The sequence below is a fragment of the Podarcis bocagei genome (assembly GCF_964188305.1).
Source record: "Podarcis bocagei genome assembly, chromosome: 3".
Lineage (NCBI taxonomy): Eukaryota > Metazoa > Chordata > Lepidosauria > Squamata > Lacertidae > Podarcis > Podarcis bocagei.
The window spans coordinates 9,813,449-9,835,900 of NC_138127.1; the positions used below are offsets into that span (position 1 = coordinate 9,813,449).

The 22,452-nt window shown below is 42.9% G+C and overlaps 1 protein-coding gene across 11 annotated transcripts in view; it reads right to left on the reverse strand.

The window, feature by feature from the left end:
• The window catches only part of DLGAP2 (DLG associated protein 2), a 400,720-nt gene that overhangs the window by 214,245 nt on the left and 164,023 nt on the right, over nucleotides 1–22,452 (reverse strand). The window lies entirely within an intron of this gene.

Below are 22,452 nucleotides of genomic sequence, written 5' to 3' on the forward strand. Positions count from 1 at the left end.
GCAGATATTTACAGTGCTTCTACTTCTATTCTGAAGCTGCTCTGTTTTCTCCAAGGACTCCTTCCAGCCACATGACCACCCACTTTGAAGTATGTTGTAAGAGCAGCAGCAGGAATCATTCAGTTTGAAATGGAAGTGTTAATTCTGTTACCAGTAAGTCAGCTAAGGAAGGGAGGGAGAGATGATGATGGAATTGTTGCTTAGCAACCATGAAAAATGACATGATCTTTGCTGAGGTAGGTGTAGTAAAACTCCAAAACCACCAACACAGTTCTATATCCTGAAGAAGAATATATTTATGAAGCAATACATATATAATAAGAATTAAGTAAAAAAAACATGTGGTGTCCTTTAGGTAGCTCAGGGTACAGTGAGTCAGCACAAAGAGAAGTTCTTAGGCTTAATATTATGCTTTTTTTAAGCCCATGCTGTGAGGTTCTGCAGTACCAGTCACACCAGCCTCCTGGTGCCCTCATCCCAAGAATCAAACATTGCTTACAACATCTTAGCTTGCAATCCAAACTTCCACCCAGCTTTTATGGCGCAGCAAGGGCTGTGGCTTGACCAGTTTGGGCTGGGTGTTCATCAGTATGCGGATGATACCCAGCTCTACCCCTCTTTCAAATCAGAATAAGTGAAGGCGGTGAAGGTCCTGTGTGAGTGTCTGGAGGCGGTTGGAGGATGCATGGCAGCTAACAGATTGAGGTTGAATCCTGACAAGACAGAAGTACTGTTTTTGGGGGACAGGGGGTGGGCAGGTGTGGAGGACTCCCTGGTCCTGAATGGGGTAACTGTGCCCCTGAAGGACCAGGTGTGCAGCCTGGGAGTCATTTTGGACTCACAGCTGTCCATGGAGGCACAGGTCAAATCTGTGTCCAGGGCAGCTGTTTACCAGCTCCATCTGGTACACAGGCTGAGACCCTATCTGCTTGCGGACTGCCTCGCCAGAGTGGTGCATGCTCTGGTTATCTCCTGCTTGGACTACTGCAATGTGCTCTATGTGGGGCAACCTTTGAAGGTGACCTGGAAACTACAACTAATCCAGAACGCGGCCGCTAGACTGGTGACTGGGAGTGGCCGTCGAGACCACATAACACCGGTCTTGAAAGACCTACATTGGCTCCCAGTACATTTCCGAGCACAATTCAAAGTGTTGGTGCTGACCTTTAAACCTCTAAACGGCCTCGGCCCAGTATATCTGAAGAAGCGTCTCCACCCCCATCGTTCAACCCAGACACTGAGGTCCAGCACCAAGGGCCTTCTGCCAGTTCCCTCACTGCGAGAAGCCAAGTTACAGGGAACCAGGCAGAGGGCCTTCTCAGTAGTGGCACCCGTCCTGTGGAACGCCCTCCCACCAGATGTCAAAGAGAACAACAACTACCAGACTTTTAGAAGACATCTGAAGGCAGCCCTGTTTAGGGAAACTTTAAATGTTTGATGTATTACAGTATTTTAATATTTTTTTGGAAGCCGCGGGGTATAAATATTATTATTATTATTATTATTATTATTATTATTATTATTATTATTATTATTATTATTATTATTATTATTGCACAGCAATCAAATCCAATGCTGTAGCATAAAGGCAACGAGACCGGCTAAGGATCTGATGGATCTTAAGCTGGCTTAGGCCTTCCTGCTTCTGGGATGTCCTGTTCAGGGACTTCGCTGCTGGCATAATGCATAATGCTAGTGGCCTTCCCACCTGCCTGCATGTTTGGCAGGTGGAAGGGAGAGGACCACACCTACAGAATGAGGCTTGCATGACTCTGGCAGGCAGCAAGCAGGAGGCTGGCTTAGGTGGGACAGCTGGACAAAGAGACATTTCCACTCAATGCAACCCCAGCCAACTCCCAGCCTGGCAGAAGGGAGATTTGAAATTGCTCTGCCTCTGAATCACATTTATTTTCAGAAGCGGAAATTTCTCAGAAATCAAAGCTAGCTGACAGAGTCTGAAAAACAAAGGTTTTCAGGAAGCCTGGGGGGGGGGTGGTCCTGTTGAAAATAGAAACAAGAACACAACCACTCCATGTGATTCCCAACAGGTGCTGTAATGCTTGCAAAAATATCACAATACAGACGGGTTTAAAAGCAACTCCATTCATTCAGTACTAGACTTAAATGTTGCTAAATTGTGTTGCAAAATAATCTGCCAATCTTTTGAAAATAATAGATATGAATTTGCCAATGTGTCCTTTCATTTCAGTAGAGCAGCTACTCCTTTTGATCCAGGAATGCTGACAGCCAGGTACTTCAGAATGTCTCCAGAGGTCTTGTTGAAAGATTTCTTTCATTTTCTCTTTCATTCTCCTCATGACTCTGTCAGTCAGCAGTGTACTGTTAAAAGTGTTTTATGATAATGATCTTCTGATTAACTCACAGGCTTGCCCAATGTAAAAAAAGGCAAAAAAAAAGAAGCAATGTTTTCCTAACCGCAATGCTGATTACTTCCTATAAAACTACATTTTGATCACTCCCCCTTTTCACAACAAATATGTCTTCTTTCCAAATTTATTTCTTTTGTGCTCCCCCCCCCAAAGTTTCTTTGAACCACACACAGCAACTCATGAGGTGTTAGACAGACCTCATGAAGGGTTAGACAGGTTGTTATCCAGAATGAGATTCTGGAAATTTGGCAATGGAGATATAACAATTGCTCTCCCCCTTTGTGTGTGCATGCACATGTGTGTGCAGGACTGGTTGTGGAGACCCTTGCCATGCACAAAGTTACAACATGACAACCAAAGGCTGTCTTCCGCCCCACCCACTGAGGCATGAGATATCTCTGCTGCTACATGCATAGGGTGGCCATGTATCCTACTTTACAGTGGGCAATCCTCAATCTGAAGAATTGTCAGAGGATCCAGGCAATTCAAAAACAAATAATAGCCAAATAAGAGAGAGAAAGGGTGTTGAAGGTGTCTATAAACAGGTAGCACCTGGAGAGGAACACAAGGCAGCTGGTTATTGTCTTCCCCAGTATGAGGAGAGATGCAGTATTTCTATTTAAACTATAGTAATTTCTAAATCGGGATCTGCTGGGAGATATTAGCACATGCAAATTGTATGCAAATCTGCACCTGCTTTCTTTGGTAGTATGATGTTGATGCACTGTCCTCTTTTTTGGTGATGCATACATGAAGACCCCAGCAGGAATAGATACCACCTATGTGGGCATTTGCTGCTCACCGGATCAAGTTGAGATACAGAGGCTCACTAGGCTTTGAATGACCTGAAGGGTGGGGGAGGGGGGAAATACTCTGACCTGACATCTGCCACTCAGCCGCAATAGGAGTGGGGCAATGAAAGCCTGCCTCATACACAGACTGCTGTTGTTCAGTGAGACGTGAAGAAGTGGCACTGGGAGAAACGAGTGGAGCTGGCTCAGCTTGTTCCCTAGGTTTCTTCAGCATCCTGCCTTCCACATGCAAACTTTTAACTATAAACATAAATTCCTTCCCAGCTCCAAATATGGGAACCATATTAAGCCATGTCAAGGTAACACGGTGCTCAAAGGAAGCAAATGAGATTGGCATGCACAATAAACCACGGCAGAAAGGGAGGTAGGGCAGGTTGCTCTTTGCCAAACTCGGGCGCAGTTGGCCTATATATCCAGGTGGCAGACCGTAAGAAAGACTTCTCCACTCTGATCTGCTGCCCAAACCCTGCCACCAAGCTACCCTTGATTGGGCAATTCAAAATTCTTAGGAGGGAATCCCCGAACTGCCAGCCACCATGAGCCAGCATTTGGCTTCCTCTCTCCTGGAAGCTGAGGGGTAGCCTTCGAAGAAGAAGAAGAAGAGGAGGAGGAGTTTGGACTTGATATCCTGCCTTTCACTCCCCTTAAGGAGTCTCAAAGCGGCTAACATTCTCCTTTCCCTTCCTCCCCCACAACAAACACTCTGTGGACTGAGAGACTTCAAGGAAGTGTGACTAGCCCAAGGGCACCCAGCAGCTGCATGTGGAGGAGTGGGGAAGCGAACCCGGTTCACCAGATTACGAGTCCACTGCTCTTAACCACTACACCATGCATGGCTCCCACGACACTCAAAGTAATCAACAATGAAACATTTTCTCGTGCCCCATTGAGTTCAACAGGAGAGAGTTTAAACCTAACTTTAAAATTAAGAGCAACGAGCTAAAATGATTTCAGCATTGGGTGCATCATGCAATTATGATGTCTGTACCAGTGCTGCAGCTCAAAACACCACATGCAAATAGGCCGGATTCCTCTTTCTCACTCATGCCCTGCAATAAAGCTGAGCTCTGAGGGCAAACAAGCCCTGGAGGGCAGCACCCACTCTGTAATAAGGATGACACAGTTGATCAAACAACTGCTAGATTCCTCCGAGAGCCATGTGCTGCACGTTTCATTCATCACCACAGTGCCCAAGCCATTAAGAGCTCAAGGGCAACACTGTCAACTGTCATACTTGAAGGAACAGGAGACTTGTGGCGTCGTCATGACTACAATGCCATGGATGCAAGGTAGATTTGCTGGAAGGTAGATGAAGGTTACTGTGTTTTGAGCATGTTCTCTAAAGAAAAGGAGGAACTCTGAAATGTTACAACTCTAATTTTTATTTGTATTCTTTGTTTCAGGTATTTCTTTTAACTTGCTTTTACGTCCATGCCAAATTCTCAAAGTGGCTAAAACTGTAAAACACAAACAAACAAACAAACAAACAAACACACACACAATTTATAATATCCATATCTTAAATAGCAGTAGAGCAACATTAAAGTACCACACTTGGGATGAAAGAGTGATTAAACCATTAATTTCCAGTAGCTGTCTGCTGAAAGTGAGAAGTTAAAATCCCTGGACAAACTTGAACTATGTGCTGCCACTCCTGAAAATCTCACTGCTTGGGCACAGGAGTATATATGTAACAATACACACACAATATGACTGTTTACACCACAGTGACTTCTGGACTTTAACTGAAAGGGTTTTATCTATTTGAAGAGGATGCTGGAATATTTGCCCAGAAATTTGGCATCCAGAACAATATTTTCTATAAATATTTCGAACACTAACGTTAAGTCATTAGGCTTTTAATACATGCTTTGCCCAAATGCTATGGCATGCATGTATAAAACACTATAAATCTGGAATTTATAGCAAAATGTACATTTCAGCTTATACTATTAATGCCATTATTCATAGGCAACTGTAAAGAAAAGACTCGAGGTTAACCTGTCATGGCAAAACAGAACAGTTTGCCAAGTCAGTTACGCTCTCTATATACAGCAGCTCTAAATCGCTACTCGTTATCCTTTATTTCCTCATTTAAAAACAAAGTGCTAATCAGTCGCAAGATGCATCAATGCACAAAGAAGTCCAAAAAGCTGTGCACCTAAAGAAAAGTTACAGTAATGATGGGCAAGTTTTGATCATGAATTCAGAGGGAACATTATAATTTGATTCTGTAATCCAGACATCCTTTTTAAGTAAGTTGTTTCCATCCACTGCAGATTGTCATTGTCCCAGTAACACATGGCGATGCCTATCTGCATTATAAAGTAAGTAACTTTGGCTGATATTAAAGCTGTGGAGGATATGTGGCTGCTACCAAAAAGAGCAGCCCCAAATCTCTTTATCCTTATTTCTCTTCAATATCTAGTAATTCAGCTGCATCGTCCTGCACTGCAGTGGGTCTCTAGCTGTTTGTTTGGACTACAACTCCCATCATCCTTTGCAGACAGGACTAGTGGTCAGGGATGAGGGGAACTGTAGTCCAAAAACAGCTGGAGACCCATGTCTGAGAAACTTTGGACTAGATAATCCCTGGGGCCTCTTCTAACTATATTTCTATAAATCCTGTGACATTACACAGAGACAGCCTTACCATTAGGCACAAAGAGGTGGCTGCCTCAGGCAGCAGATGTTGGACGGGCGACACAAGGCTCCTATTTCTGGTTTGCTTTTAGTATCAAATTTACTCAGATTTTTAAGACAACAATAAACAATAGCTAGATACAAGTATAAATAGCTAGATACAAATGCGTAGGTCTCCACAGGAATAGAGGCAACCCAAAATTTATGAACAGCTGCCAAAGATGGCAGCCACTAGAAAAGCAGACACCGCACTAGCAATTCTGCTCTGCCTGCACTGGTACTCAGGCTTAGGAGCCAGCCCAGAGCCATTAGGTACATATGAAGGCAGCTATTGGCAAAATGTAAGCAGCCTGTTGTCTTCCATTTTCAGACTTAAGTGAATTTATGTCAGCGACTGAACTGGAAACCAGTACTGCCTATTTAACTACGCTGAAGCATGAGATAGCTCTACAATGTGGGTGTAGAGTGTCACCACCTAATTTCTCCCCAGTGTGGTGTAGTGGTTAAGAGCGGTAGTCACGTAATCTGGGAAACCGGGTTCGTGTCTCCGCTCCTCCACATGCAGCTGCTGGGTGACCTTGGGCCAGTCACACTCCTTTGAAGTCTCTCAGCCCCACTCACCTCACAGAGTGTTTGTTGTGGGGGAGGAAGGGAAAGGAGAATGTTAGCCGCTTTGAGACTCCTGAAGGGGAGTGAAAGGCGGGATATCAAATCCAAACTCCTCCTCCTCCTCCTCCTCCTCCTCCTCCTAAAAGTGGATAGCAATGACATCTCTTTGAAAAATACACGGTGGTTGGATTATTCCGTAGTGGCTCTGCTGCTGCCAGTGTCAGTTTCTCAGCACAACATCTATTACACTGGTCCTTCCAATCACTGGTGAACCAGAGTAGCGCACGGAAACGCCGTTTACCTTCCCTCCAGTGTGGTACCCATTTATCTACTTGCACTTTGACGTGCTTTCGAATTGCTAGGTATGCAGGAGCAGGGACCGAGCAACGGGAGCTCACCCCATCGCGGGGATTCGAACCGCTGACTTTCTGATCGGCAAGTCCTAGGTCTGTGGTTTAACCTACAGCGCCACCTGCATCCCTATAAATGACCTGGAGTTAGGGTTAAACAGTGAGGTGGCCAGATTTGCTGATGGCACCAAGTGGTTGAGAAGTGGTGAAACCAAAAAGTGATTCAGAAGGATCTCTCCAACCTGGGTGAATGGGCAGTAAAATAGCGAATGAAATTCACTGTTAAGCAAGTGTGTGTGATGCATATTGAGACAATTCCTCCCTCTAATTTTAGTTATACACTAATGAAGTCTGAACTGGTGGTGACTGACCAGGAAGGAGACTTTGGGATCATAGTGCCCAGCATGCTGAAAATGTCGATGCAGTGTCTGTGAGAAAGGAATGATTAGGAAAGGGACTGAAAAAAGTTTTCAATATCGTAATGCCATTAGACAAATACTTGGAGCTACCAGAAGTATTTGAGAAACACATATGGCTAGTAATGTAAAATATCTGAATATATATGAAGCCACTGAAAAATAATCGGGCAGTTTAAAAAGAAAATCTAAGGGGAAGCAGACTTTTTGTAGGGGGTGGGGAGAAATGAATTATGTGTAATGATTAGAAGAAATAAGCTGTAATAAGATACATTCAGCCACAACACAATTCAAAACATGAAAAAACTAGGTCACAATGGATTTATTGCAGACCATTTGACGGCTTTTCAAGAAATTTTGGAACAACCTTTAACAAATGGACTGAATGAAATACATTGAAGATGGATTATGCCACAGTAATGGACACTGAGAGAAAATAGTTTCAATACATAAAAATGAAAAGATAAGGAAAACATAAATGCATATAGATCTATAACTTTATTAAATTTTGAATATAAGGTTTTAACTAAAACATTGGCAAATAAACCAAAATAAGATTATCCCCAGATAATGGTGATCTAACAGACTGTATTAAAGCGAGAACTTTAACAATAAATAAGAGAAGAATGCTTAATATTATTGACTGTATACATAAAACATAGGCACTGTGTTGTTGTTTTTTAAAAAAAGGATGATGAAAAGGCCTGTGATACATTAGAAAGGCTACTGACAGTGAAGGTTATGTTCTTCCTCCACTATTGGAGGCTGTCTTTCCATACTGGTTGCTTGAAATTGCTTATGGTGAGAGTGTTGTTGCATTCAAGTCAAGGCATCATCTGGCTTGCCATTATAAGAAGAGGATGCTGGACTGGATAGGTCACTGGCAACATGCAGCAGGGTCTTTTAATATTCTTAAAAGAGCGCAGTACAGAAAAGCATGGTTGCGTCTCAAGGCCCCAAGACCAACCCCCAAAATAAATACACACAGACACTTATATTAGTTTAAGTTTTGGGGCAAATTTTGGCCACAACTTTATTGAAATACAATCATGTGAGCAGTATTGGCTTAGGCATTGACTCCCCACTATAACTGACTCCACCTCTCAGGGTGATCGACCAATGGGGTAAACCAAACGAAGGAGCAAGGTCGATGAGGACCAACCTAAGCTCACCCCGGAGTTCCTGTGGTCCTGGCATGGCCCTAGCCCCTCAAGCAGACTTCGGACGAGATCCAGGACCCCCAGATTCCTTTAACGGAATACCCAATTCCTGGAGGGGCAGGTGATGGCCGCCACTCCCCTCCCCACACTCCAACTGAGCCAATGCCTAACCGCCACCTTACAAGTTGAGACGATTTGCTAAGGGGTAGGCGAAAACCAAATGGCTAAAAGCCAATCTGTCAAATGGAAAAAAAATCCTACCCAGCCCCTGTTCCAAAACAGGCGACCCAAACCAAAGAAAGGCCAAGCGACTCTACCTAAACTAGGGAGGGTGGGCGGGTGTTCAGCTGTGCAAATGCAAGTGCCCCACTTGCATCACACTGCTGCTTTTAAAGCCCCTGGGATCACAACACCTACTAGCTATTGGCTAAAACAGCCTGGCATGATCCCAGGGGAATGGCCAGGACTTAATTTGCAGATGACACCAAACTGGGAGGGGTGGCTAACACCCCAGAGGACAGGATCACACTTCAAAATGACCTTGACAGATTAGAGAACTGGGCAAAAACAAACAAGATGAATTTTAACAGGGAGAAATGTAAAGTATTGCACTTGGGCAAAAAAAATGAGAGGCACAAATACAAGATGGGTGACACCTGGCTTGAGAGCAGTACATGTGAAAAGGATCTAGGAGTCTTGGTTGACCACAAACTTGACATGAGCCAACAGTGTGATGCGGCAGCTAAAAAAGCCAATGCAATTCTGGGCTGCATCAATAGGAGTATAGCATCTAGATCAAGGGAAGTAATAGTGCCACTGTATTCTGCTCTGGTCAGACCTCACCTAGAGTACTGTGTCCAGTTCTGGGCACCACAATTCAAGAAGGACACTGACAAACTGGAACGTGTCCAGAGGAGGGCAACCAAAATGGTCAAAGGCCTGGAAACGATGCCTTATGAGGAACGGCTAAGGGAGCTGGGCATGTTTAGCCTGGAGAAGAGGAGGTTAAGGGGTGATATGATAGCCATGTTCCAATATATAAAAGGATGTCACATAGAGGAGGGAGAAAGGTTGTTTTCTGCTGCTCCAGAGAAGCGGACACGGAGCAATGGATCCAAACTACAAGAAAGAAGATTCCACCTAAACATTAGGAAGAACTTCCTGACAGTAAGAGCTGTTTGACAGTGGAATTTGCTGCCAAGGAGTGTGGTGGAGTCTCCTTCTTTGGAGGTCTTTAAGCAGAGGCTTGACAACCATATGTCAGGAGTGCTCTGATGGTGTTTCCTGCTTGGCAGGGAGTTGGACTCGATGGCCCTTGTGGTCTCTTCCAACTCTATGATTCTATGATTCCTGCTCCTCCCCCCCCTCCATTTTAACCCTGTCAGGTGAGCTCTTGGGTCCCGAAAGCAACCAGGACCCTCTGTTATGAGGATCCCATTTATATGGATAAATGGCATAAGTATTTACCTTAAGAATTCTTATTTGGCTGGGAAAAGACAATTTATTTCATAGCAGAATGAACCTGAATTCACCTGAATAAGTCTGTATTGACTTTAGAGTGCTGGTTAATTCAACAAAACTAAGAATTCTTGTCAATTTCTGTTGTCGGCTGGGTTTGTTTCATGGAACTCTGAAGTGTCAGGCATAGCCCTATTGGCTTTAGCCCAAACGTAGCAGAGTTTTCCTGCACAGCGAAGAAGCTAGTTGCGGCAGTAATGACTAGTCAGCTAGACTCAGAATAACTATTTACAGGATTTATTAAAAGGAAAAATAAAACCAGCAGAGTTTCTGCATACAAATAAAAGCAAATAAATCCTCTTTCTTTCTCTTTCTCTCTCTCTCATAACCATACACAGCACTTCTAACTCCTAACACACCTCACACCAAACTGTGCTAGCAATCCCTAGATAACAGAGTTGAGTGCTGCTCGTTAACCAATCAGAGTGAGTAGTTTCTAGGTCAAGCAGACCTGGGCTTTCTGCCAAGAGTAAATTGACACCAGCTGGAGTTAATTGGTGAAGCTAGAATCTGCAAGTTTCCCACGAGAACCAATTAACAGAAACTGAAACCGAAACTGAACACCCCCTCACAGATTCTGCTGAACAATTAACACCAAATACACCTATGTAGGAGATCATTTTTCCAGCAAACCTAAACCCTTGCACATTCGCTTGTTCTTTACCTTTGCCAATGGTTTAGTTAACACATCTGCTACATTTTCTTCACTTGATACATAAGTACAGGTGATTACATTGTCTTGTACACAGCAACGTACATTTTGGTATTTTACAGAGATATGTTTGGAACGCGATTTGAAGCCCTCTGTTTTACTTAAAGTTATACAAGCTTGATTATCAATGTAAACTTGTACTGGTTCTCCACAATTTACATTTAAATCTGTTAACAAATGCTTGAAATAAATCACCTCGTTGCACAATTCACTCAATGCGGCGTACTCTGATTCCGTTGATGACACACTTACAACGTCTTGCTTGCGTGACCGCCAGCTGATTAAAGCTCCACCGACCATTATAACTAGTCCTGTGACAGATTTTCTATCTGGCAAATTTCCCCAGTCACTATCACAGTAGCAACTCAACATTTCATCCTCTGAAGAATTTAATTGTAACATATAGCCAATTGTCTGTTTGAGATACCTCAGAACTTGTTTTACCCCTTTCCAGGCATTTAGTGTGGGTTTTGAGACCAATCTACTTAATATGCCTACTGCATAGCTAATATCAGGTCTGGACCACTGTGCTATATACAATAAACTTCCAATTACAGAGTGATATACATCAGGGTGTTCAAATTCAGGACTCTCATCTATGTGAAGTGTTTTTATGAAACCTGGATCCATAGGCACCGCTGCCCCTTTGCAATCCTGCATCCTGTATGTAGTCAGTAGTTGTTTAACTTTGTTCTGCTGACTAATTAGGCAGCTGCCATCTTGGGCCCAGCACACTTCCAACCCTAGATATGTCCTAACCGGGCCTAAGTCTTTTGTACACCCACCTGCAGCCTACAATCTTTGCCCCCTCAGGCGCTGCCACTGGTGTAAAAACCTTGTGCTCATTCAGAGAGGACATCTCTTCCTCCATTGCCTGTTTCCAGCGCTCTGCCTCCTCTTTTGGTAACTTTAACACCTCCTGAAAACTCTTGGGCTCTGCAATTACACTAAACACATTTGCAGTATCTGGGGAAAAACGCACTGGAGGCACTCCTTTGTTTTGTCTTTTAGATCTTCTGGGAGAAAATTTTCCTTCTGACCCACTTTCCTCCTCAGAACTACGACCTCTCTTTTGTTGCTTAGCAACTGGGCTCTGGCTAACTCCACTTTCTTGAGAGCTCTTATCTGAACTTTCCTCCCCCTCAGACTCTGATTCTCTATGTTTACCTTCAGAGTCATGAAGCTCCTGGGAAGGTTCAAACCAAACCTCAGTATTGGCATGTAGTCTCTCCCAGCCACTATGTTCACAAAAACTGGCATTCCTGGAGATCACAATGCCATTTGTCCCTTCTGCAAAGCGGAAACCTTTTCCCAGCTCCTGGTAACCCACAAACACTAACTGTTTGGTCTTAGGATCTCCCTTCTTTCTCATTTGTTTCGGAATTAATACCCAGGCTTTTGATCCAAACACATGCAAATGGTCAATTTTGGGTTTTTTCTGAAACAATTTAAAGTATGGGGTTGTACCTATTGTTTGATGGAAGAGCCTATTTTGGAGATAACACGCGCTGAGCATGCTCTCCCCCCAATAAGACATGGGTAAATCAGCATCATCAAGCATGGCAAACATCATATCTTGTAAAGATCTGTTTTTTCGCTCTGCAACGCCATTCTCCTCTGGGGAAAAAACGTTTGTTTTCCTATGCCCAATGCCACGCTTTTGTAACCAATCTTTAAAGGCATTTGACATAAATTCGCCACCTCTGTCCGTCTGAATCCTTTTGAGTTTAACAGACAGAAATCTTTCCACAGATGCCACCCAGCCTTTAAACTTAGTGAACACGTCACCCTTATTCTTCATGGGAAAAACCCAAGAATAACGTGTGGCGTCATCCACAATTGTTAGTGAAAAACGCGATCCACCCCTGCTTACAGCAAATGGACCAATTACGTCCATGTGAACCAGCTGTAGCGGTGACTCACTAACTCTGTCACTTCTGGGGTAAGAGACTCTGTGGGTTTTAACCTTTTTACAGACATTACAATCAAGGTACTTGTTACAACTCTTTAAATTACCCCCATCAGCCAATTCAGACATTTTTAGTACACTTTTCCAGCAAGCATGCCCCATTTTCCTATGCAATAAGTGCACACAGTTGTCATGTATAGCTTTGTTATTCACTGCAGGCTGAGATTTACTGACTACTGCTGCAACTTGAGATCCTGCTTTAAGCCAAAACAAGCCTCCCTCTGACTTAGCAGTGCCTAAAATCTCACCAGCCTTCTTAATAATGCAACTGTCTCCTTCAAAATACACTTTAAACCCAGCTTTTAGCAAACAATCTACAGACATCAGATTGCTCCTTAATGAAGGCACACAAAGTACATTTTGCAGGCATTCACGAAGACAAGGAACATAAACTGCACCCCCTGAAATCACTTCGGAAGTACTTCCGTCTGCTAGAGCCACCTGGCTGCGCTGTGCTGAGTTCTTGGAAACAAACAATTCATCTGAATTCACGATGTGGCGAGACGCTCCCGAATCGACCACCCAGACCGCTTGTTTCTCATCAGCAATCTTGACCTCGCCGGTCACCAGCTGAGCCGACTGTTTTCGTTTGAAGAATTTCTTTTTACGCTGCTGCTGCTGCTGATCTCGTCTCTGCTCCTGCACCGGCAACTGAGACTTGACCAACTCCGGACATTGTCGTTTTAGATGCGCAGAAGACCCACATCGGAAACAACGCCTAACAGCAAACGCTGACTCCTCACCAGTACGCTGCTTTTGCGTCACCTCTGGCACAGCATGAGAACTCCTTCCAAACCGTCCGCCAGTAGAAGCCTCTGCAGCCAACGACCTTTCTTGCCTCTTCTGCCATTCTTCAATCAAACGCCCAGTAACGTAACTGACTGATAAATCATGCTCCTGCATGCCTTCTAGAGACAAAACTAAATTATCCCAGCTTTCCGGGAGAGAACTCAAAATAATAGCCACTTTCTCCTGCTGGTCTAATGCACAGTCTCTTTCCTGTAGCGCAACAAACTTTAACTGTAAACTGTGTAGGTGTTCTTGCATTGTAACCCCAGGCTGTAACATTGCCTTGTACAATGCCTTGCGAATGAACAGCTTGGAAACCGCTGTCTCACGCACATGGAGTTCTTTAAGTGCTTGCCACACACCTCTAGCTGTCTTGATTCCCCTCACATACGGCAACTGGGAATCTTCCAGCCCCAAGACAATTGTGGCCCTTGCTCTTTGGTCTTTATCGAGGTCTTCATCATCAGGCTTCGTAGGAAACTTACTCACCACTTGCCAGAGACGATCCCTCTGCAGCACTGCCTGCATGCGTTCCGACCACAGCAAGTAATTGGAGTCATTCAGACGCTCAAAAGCCATCTGAACTGGTTGTGAGGTCATCTTGAGAGCGATGTCCCTGGAACCCGGAACCAGCTACTCACGACCACCGAGAGAGAAAACAGGAAGCACAGCACCCAGCACTCACACGCTGCAGCTGTTGTCCTTGCGTCCGCTGCGTCACCAGCTCACCACGGTCAGGAACCAGCCAGAGAACAACAACTTCTGGAACTACTGGAACCAACGCCGTTGATGCTGACACCACCGCAACTCAGGCTGGCAGCACAATGCCCATAACCTCATGGAACTCTGAAGTGTCAGGCATAGCCCTATTGGCTTTAGCCCAAACGTAGCAGAGTTTTCCTGCACAGCGAAGAAGCTAGTTGCGGCAGTAATGACTAGTCAGCTAGACTCAGAATAACTATTTACAGGATTTATTAAAAGGAAAAATAAAACCAGCAGAGTTTCTGCATACAAATAAAAGCAAATAAATCCTCTTTCTTTCTCTTTCTCTCTCTCTCATAACCATACACAGCACTTCTAACTCCTAACACACCTCACACCAAACTGTGCTAGCAATCCCTAGATAACAGAGTTGAGTGCTGCTCGTTAACCAATCAGAGTGAGTAGTTTCTAGGTCAAGCAGACCTGGGCTTTCTGCCAAGAGTAAATTGACACCAGCTGGAGTTAATTGGTGAAGCTAGAATCTGCAAGTTTCCCACGAGAACCAATTAACAGAAACTGAAACCGAAACTGAACATTGTTGTCCTCTGAAAGTTTTCTAGCAAATAACTGGTTCCTTTTACTTTGTATCCATCATGGTTTGGAAATATGACCAAATATGACCAGATCCATAATGTTTGATAGGTGTAAATAAACACATTCTGAAAACATCTTATAATTTCTCAGCGTGTGTTTCATTAAATGGTGTCTCCTAATGGTTTTCTTCCATAATTGACGAATGAAGACAAGCTAATTGTATTTACTGAGATGTCACACTGTATGTTTTGACACAGGTTTGCAGGCTGAAACATCTTTCACTCTGTCGTCCATTTAGTATTTTGCTAAGTCAGTCATGGAGAAGGAGAACAACTTTGGTCATGTCGAAGAAGCACTACAAAACCAACACTTTCCCAATTACCACATTGCTGCTACTCCAACAGGCAGCAGGTCCCAGTTTCATATGACAGTCGCTTCTATAAGACTTGTTGCAATATTTTATCTTGATGCAGATGTAATCAAAACACTTGATTACTTTTTTCAGGACACTAAGGTAATCTGAGAGTTTTCTTTCAGCAAGATCATCCTTTGGGAAAGTGTTTTGGGGAATTGTTCCAAGGAAGGAATCTACATCAATACCATTGCACATGGCTTTATTAGCAAAAATCCATCACCAGTGCGGGCTTATCTTCACAACCTTTACCAGATGAACCCATGTGTTCCTCTTCAATTCTGGCACAGTTTCCCACAGCTGATGCCACAGCCAAAGCGATCAGTGAAGGACTCTGTGTACAGCAATCTACAAAGAACTGCTTGGTCAACCTCCTAAAGCATTTTAAAAGGTTGCAAAAGTATGCTTATACAGTGTATGTAAATGATCTATTGCTAGAAAAAGCAAAATGAGAGGTTTTGTAATTTCTGCAAGGGAGGAGCCCAGGGTTTGGCTGCCTGAGTGTTTTAAAGAATATGTAGTACTTTTATCAGTTTTTTAAAAATAAAAATAAATACCGTATTTTTCGCCCTATAGGGCAAACCGGCCCATAGGGCACACCTAGTTTGGGGGGGAATAAAGAAAAAAAATTATTTCCCCACCCAGACGCTTCCCCCGACCCCAGCCCCCAGAACAGGCTGCTATCCACAAGCCTAGGGAGCCCGCGGGAACTCCCGCTGGGTTCCCCAGGCTTGCAGATATCTGCCCGAAGCCCGGGGTGCGCTGCTCAGAGTGCCCCAGGCTTCGGGCTGCAGGCTGCTGTCCGCAAGCCTTGGGAGCCCGGCGGGAAGTTGTGCCGGGCTCCCAAGGCTTGCGGAGAGCTGCCCGAAGCCCAGGGCGCACTCCGCTGTGCTCCCTGGGTTTCGGGCTGCGGGCTGCTTCCGCAAGCCTTGGGAGCCCGGCGGGAACTCCCGCCCGGCTCCCAAGGCTTGCGGATAGCTTCCTGAAGCCTGGGGAGCGAGAGGGGTCGGTGCGCACTGACCCCTCTCGCTCTCCAGGCTTCAGCGAAATCCTGCATTTGCCCCATAGGACGCACACACATTTCCCCTTCATTTTTGGAGGGGGGAAAATGCATCCTATAGGGCAAAAAATACGGTAAATAAGCTGTGCTGAACTAATTGTTCTTCCACTGTTTTATTGTATTGCAACTCACCCTGGGACCATGTGATTGGGAAGGCGTAGGCTGGAAATTTTCAAAGAAATAAATAAGGCTTCCTAAGAAACAGCATCTCCCTAGGATTAGAGCATTACTATCATTTTACAGAAGATGTCCTGGCTAGAGATCTAATGATATACTAGGCTGAGCTAAATGCACAAAAGGCATCTGTTGATTGTCATATTCCTTTCCACATTTGTCAGTGGAAAGCAACTATGGCTGGGAAAATAACTCTATAAAAACAAAACAAACAGAAGGAGAGGGACTGAACTGGAAGACCTATTTCTACTCTCCAAATGTCAACTATTGTCTGCATAAGTATAACAAGAAGAGCATTTTGGCCTTTTACTGGCTATTACCCTCCAGCTGCTCTGTGCTTCTGCACTGATGCAAAGCGGCCATTAACCTGGTTTACAGAAGCAGTTTTGCCTGGTTTACAGCTGCTTTGCGTAGACAGCAAAGAACAAAATGGCACAGCATACTAGCAACCGACGCCCTCTAAGATTTTTGGGGGGCAAGTAATTCATAATGCAACAGCCACAACCATTTTACTTAGTGTCTTTGTGACACTATGATGAGCCAAAGATTTTGAAGGGCGGGCGGAGGAGAAGGAGAATAGTGCTCTGGGTCTCCTTGACGGATGAATCAAGGGAGCTCACAGGCTTGAATTCAGCACGTAATTAATATTTCACCTCAAAACTATAGACTTGGTCATTGTAGATTTGAGTTGTTTCCTTGAAGCATGATCAAAGGAAGGGCTGCTGGGAATGAATAATCTCTGAATGCTGTAATCTCTCCAGGGCATCTTTTATGCCAGCAGTAAAGCAATAAAATGAGGGACATGTCTGCTGTTGGGCCCAGCTTGCTAATAAATGAATCGAAATTCCGAAGGCAAAATATAAAATAAAATAAAATAGCAAGAGCTTTTTTTTTTAATTAAAAAAGAAAGATGTGGTACATAGCAGAAATAAAAAGGCAGTCTGGACAGAGTAAGAAAATCCTGTTGTGCCTTGTCTATAAGTTTAGTAAACCATGAAAAGGAATACGTAACTAATCTCATGCATCCACTTCCTATGAAACAAATATTACCTTTTAGTGCTGAAAACTTTGTCCAATCAAACAGACTTGTCTGAGTTTCAGGGCAATATCTGTGCTCTAATAGTAACACAGATGTATCATCTGCATAGACTGGCCAAATCATTTCAATTCTGTTGCACTCAGGAATTTATGGGCTGGGTTTTTGTTTTGTGCACCTCAGAGATTTTGAAGCCTAGGTGAACTTGTTGCATAGGAGGAATCTGATGCAGTGCATGTTCAATGAAGAGCACAGAGGCATGGCGATGGATGGAATAAATAATGGCTTTTAAAGGGTTTTCTTTTGCAGTGTATTTTCTTTTTGTCAATTACAAATTATGCTTACCTTTCATCTTCTCTTGGAGGTTCTTAGATTTTTCCCTGCAGAAATTATTGGACCGAGTTCACTGAACATTTCTTCCACACTGTCTTCTCAAATACTACTCAAGCCTTACAACCCCAGTTTCTTCTCCAACTTGGAATTTAATCCAAGCTGCAGAATAATTTTTCTGGAACAAATGGGGTGAGAAAAGTTTTCTCCCATATTCTCTCTCTAGAGCATGACACTGCAGTACAATAGCCCTTGAGGAGATTATATTTCCCAGGGTCTACTTGCGATCGTGACCTGGAATAGTGCATGGAAACATGCCAGGCACTGGACAGGTACATGGGAGATGCATTCATTCCTTCTCTCCCTCTCTGTGTTTGCCGCCACTGTGAGAGTGCAGACACTTTTCCACAAGAGGAAAGTAGGCAGAGACTGGTAAAGGAGAGTGGAAGATGAAATATACCCAACTCTTCCCTTCTCTCATTTTTCATGGTTTACTGTTGCCACTGAAGGGTAAGTCAGTTAAGTGGAAGTTGAGAGGATTTATGGGCAGTTATTGAGGCAAATAGGGGTTGGTGTTGGTTCAGAAATAAGCAAAGCTATTTCACAATATTTTGGGAATTATTACAGCTTATGTCCAAGCCAATTTGTGACAAACCTGTCACAAGCTCGACCATCACTCAGTCTAATGCAGCAAAGAACTCCTTAGCTTCTCCTCATAAGATATTGGACTTTCCAGATCAAAAGAACTTGGACCAGCTCAGACAATAAAAGAGTGTGAATTCTATCCTACAATTCTGGATATCTACAATCAAAACTGATGGGGGAAATGGACTTTCATTTGCACTGCAAGGTCACTTTCCTAATCATGGAGTCTACACTGATGCCAAACCAGGGACTTGGAAGGGCATAACTGAGACTTCTCATACACTAGGTCTCCGTTTCACTCATCTGTCTTTTAAATGGGTAATTAAATATATAATCTTTATTGTGGTCCAAAGACCCATAGAACAATTTCAGAACAAAATAAAATTAAGACAGCCAACCACAAAAGAGAGAGAGAGAAACCGAGGTGGTCATCTTGTTTTGATAAATGGGTAATTAATGAATCAACCTATTAAGTTTAAATTTGCACATTATTATTGTCAACAAATGTGACAGAGATAGTGAAAGAGAAATCTTCAGATAACTTACAAAGCAGTCAATAAAAGCTAGCACACATTGGCTTGGCTCATTCATGGCTTCATAAACTATGGTTTATTACTCCTCCTTATGATTTAGCAAGGGAGCAAGGGGAAAAAATCCTACCAAGGTTGTTTTACCTAGGCTGGAATTTGTCAGGTATCTACATTCCAGCAAAGTGTGCCATGCCAGAACCCTAAGTAGGCATGGCGTGAGCAGGGCATATTCACAGATCCATAAACACACATGGCCATGCACAGAAACAATAACATTCTTCCTCTCCCCTCACTCACCCTATCTGATGCAAAGCTAAGAGAAGACACAGGCATGCAGGATGACTCGCATTCCTGGCCAGAGCACGGGGGATAGAGCATCCCGCTATGTCCTCTGCACTCATGCTTCCAAGCTAATGCAGCTGCCTGCCTGCCTGCCTTTTAGTTTCTTTCCATGCTGTAGCCAAAGAAGAGACAGTCAAGGAAGCCAAAGGGATGGAATAAGCTGCTAAAGTGCAGTCCCCACTCCCACACCCAGTACATCCCTCTCCTGGCTTCTCTCCCATGGGACAGGTAGAGGGGATGTGGTCTAGGTGTGAACAGAATGGCTTGGGGAGAGTGCCAAGGTCTAGATGAAATGATGCTGCAGTTCATAGCTGATCGGCAGTCAGTAGGTTCCACACCCCTGGTTTAGTGTTCCTCCCTTGCCCTTCTCTTCTTTCTATCATGCACTGGCTTTGGAGCAAAGAACCCGGCTTATCCAGTTCCCTATTGCATCTGAACTGCAAAGCTCTAGTTTAATACCACTGAAGAGACCAAGAAAATAAGCCAAAATTTGTTAACAGTATAATTTGTTTACAACTGGGAGTGATTATGTTATTAATATAATAATAGTGGCTCAATGTGGCTTAGGGCTCTTCCACACTTTTAATACATGAAGGGGTACACAGTTTTCTGCTAATCCCAAGCTTTCTAGGCACATGTCCAAGTGTGTTTTGCCTTTGCACTGCCAGTTTTCCCTGGAAAACCCACTCTTTAGTGCTAAATCAGAGCAAGCATCAATCTGGAGGAAAGCTGATTGATGTTTGCTACAATTCAGCAGTAAAGAGTGGGTTTTCCTGGAGGAAAGTGGCAGGACAAGTGGAAGTGGAAGTCAATACATTTTGAGCAGCCTAATGTAATAAAACAACTTGGCCCTCACTGAAGGGCAAATTCTTTCTATTTCTGGACTGTGTCTCAAAATCACAACAAATTAATTTTAACATCAAATACGCACAAACAATTAGGTCATGTTTCACACAAAAATCATCATCCTTTTATTTGTATGTCGCCTTTCCATAGTTAAAACAACATGACAAGAGTACCAACATAACAAAAGTTATAAGTAATAAATATAACACATCAGAAAGTACACAACCAAATGGAGAACAATTTCCACATAAATCATAAAATCTAAAACTAAGAATACAGCATTAATATCAATCACAATTTAAAATGACATAGATAAAAATAAAAGCAATTTAAAAAACAAAAACGGAGCCCTCTCTATCCAGCAGCGGCGGCAGCAGTCCTTTATGGAGCCTGTCAGGCCCTGCCTCAAGCCAAAATAGAATTCGTTATCATAATGGCACACTGAAGTCCTTTCAGAAAACTGGATAAAATAATAATAATAATAAATTAAGCAGCATTTTTTGTGTAAAAAAAAAAGTATGGAGTCTTATAATATTGCACCGCACTGGAGCAGTCAAGCAAATTACTGAACAAATTGCTGAGAGATCGCAGGGCACCAAGAATTATGAAGCATTAATCCATGCTTCAGTAGTGTTTGTAAAGGTTCTCTGGGGCCACTTACAAGTCTTTGCTTGGTTTCTTTTAGACTTGGAGGTAACACCACGGAACCAGCACACTGCAGAGTCACTCAGGTGGAAATTAAACCCTACCGAGAGCAATCTATTGCATGTTTAAGATATCATTCTTGAACCAATGCCCAGATTCCTAATCTGAAAAAAATAAAACCAGATCATCTAGTTCTTAAAAAAAAAGAAGAAGAAGGGGGGAAAGGTTACACTAGGCACAGATGGCAAGAAAGGAGGTGTTAACTGAAATAATACAGTGTTTCTCCCTACTCAATTATTTTAAGACTAAAAGAGGAGCCCCAATGTAATATAAATTTTTTAGACTTCTGATCTCTCCTGTTGCCCACAAAAATATTAAGAAAACTACATGTCTTCCGAATGCCATATCTACAACCACAGGATCACTGGTTTAATTTAAAAATAATGCTACTGCTAACAATGCTGAATAACTTTATAGAGTAGCAACTAAATTATACTCAGACTGGACCCACAGAAATCAATGGCCTTATGTTACTTAACTACTGATTTCAATGGGTCTGCTCTGGTTACTACTGGATACTACCTATAGTCTCTAATTATCAGAAACATCTTGCAGTTTTATTTTTAAGACGTTAAGACATTCCACAGAATGAAGTTGTCTCATTTCAGCTAAATTAAAAATCCACCAGCAGCTACTATTTATCCCCAAAGGCTGTTTGCAGTGTCTTGAGATCAAGTGCAGCTCACGGTTGATACAATCAAAATGTAAATCATACATGCGATGAAAATGATATTTCAAATTTACAACGTAAGGGCACAATCCAGGTAAAGTTAAGAATTTGTAAGTCCAAAGATTTCACTGAGATGAATTAAGCACATCCTGAACTCCCTATATTTGAATAATTTATTGGCTTGTCTGAATAATACTCCCAGTTCAATTTTCTGTCCACTTTATTGCAAACAGACATTAAAAACAGACAACAAAATCCATCCAAGTTAACTGAACTCTCTTCTACTGAGCTAACTGGAAATTAAAAGCGCTTGCACAATGTTGGCTGGGTTATTTATCTTCTGTTGGTATTTATATCCTACTTTTCAGCAATATGAACTTGAAAGTTATTTACAAAATACAGAAATGATATTATAGTAATAAAATAATAGAACAGGGGAGCATGACAGAAGATCATTTTAAAATCCAGTTGAATTAAACATCCTAAACATTACATGCAAGAGAGAAAATCTCATTCTGCCACCAAAAATAAATAAATAATGGCGCCAGTAGGATGAGCTCCTGTGCAAAACCTAGTGGAAGGCTTATTGCAGGTCAGTGTATGAAAGGTTGGATTATAGTATGAGAATAAGGGCAGTATTCAACGAAACATTTCTGCTAGCTCAAGGATTAGGGCCCCTGGGCATGCTCTGCCCTCAAATCTGCGCTGGACAAATGGGGGAAATCCCAGAACATATTTAGGGAACATATTTAGGGAGCACCCATAGGGAGGAGAATGTTCCATGGCACAAGGAGACATCTTTGCACTGACAGAATCATTGCAAAATAATAGCAAAATGCTATTAATTCAACAGCGGAATATCAATTGCTCGAGATAAATTCTAACTGTGCTATGTTTCTATATGCCCTAAAATGAATACTCACACTCTCCCTTTCTTTTCTTTTTTCTTATTATGTTATACTGACCATTGCACAATACCCATTTTTATTACAAGAGAATATTGGTCTCCTGCTGCCCAAAGGATGTATTGTGCTTTAC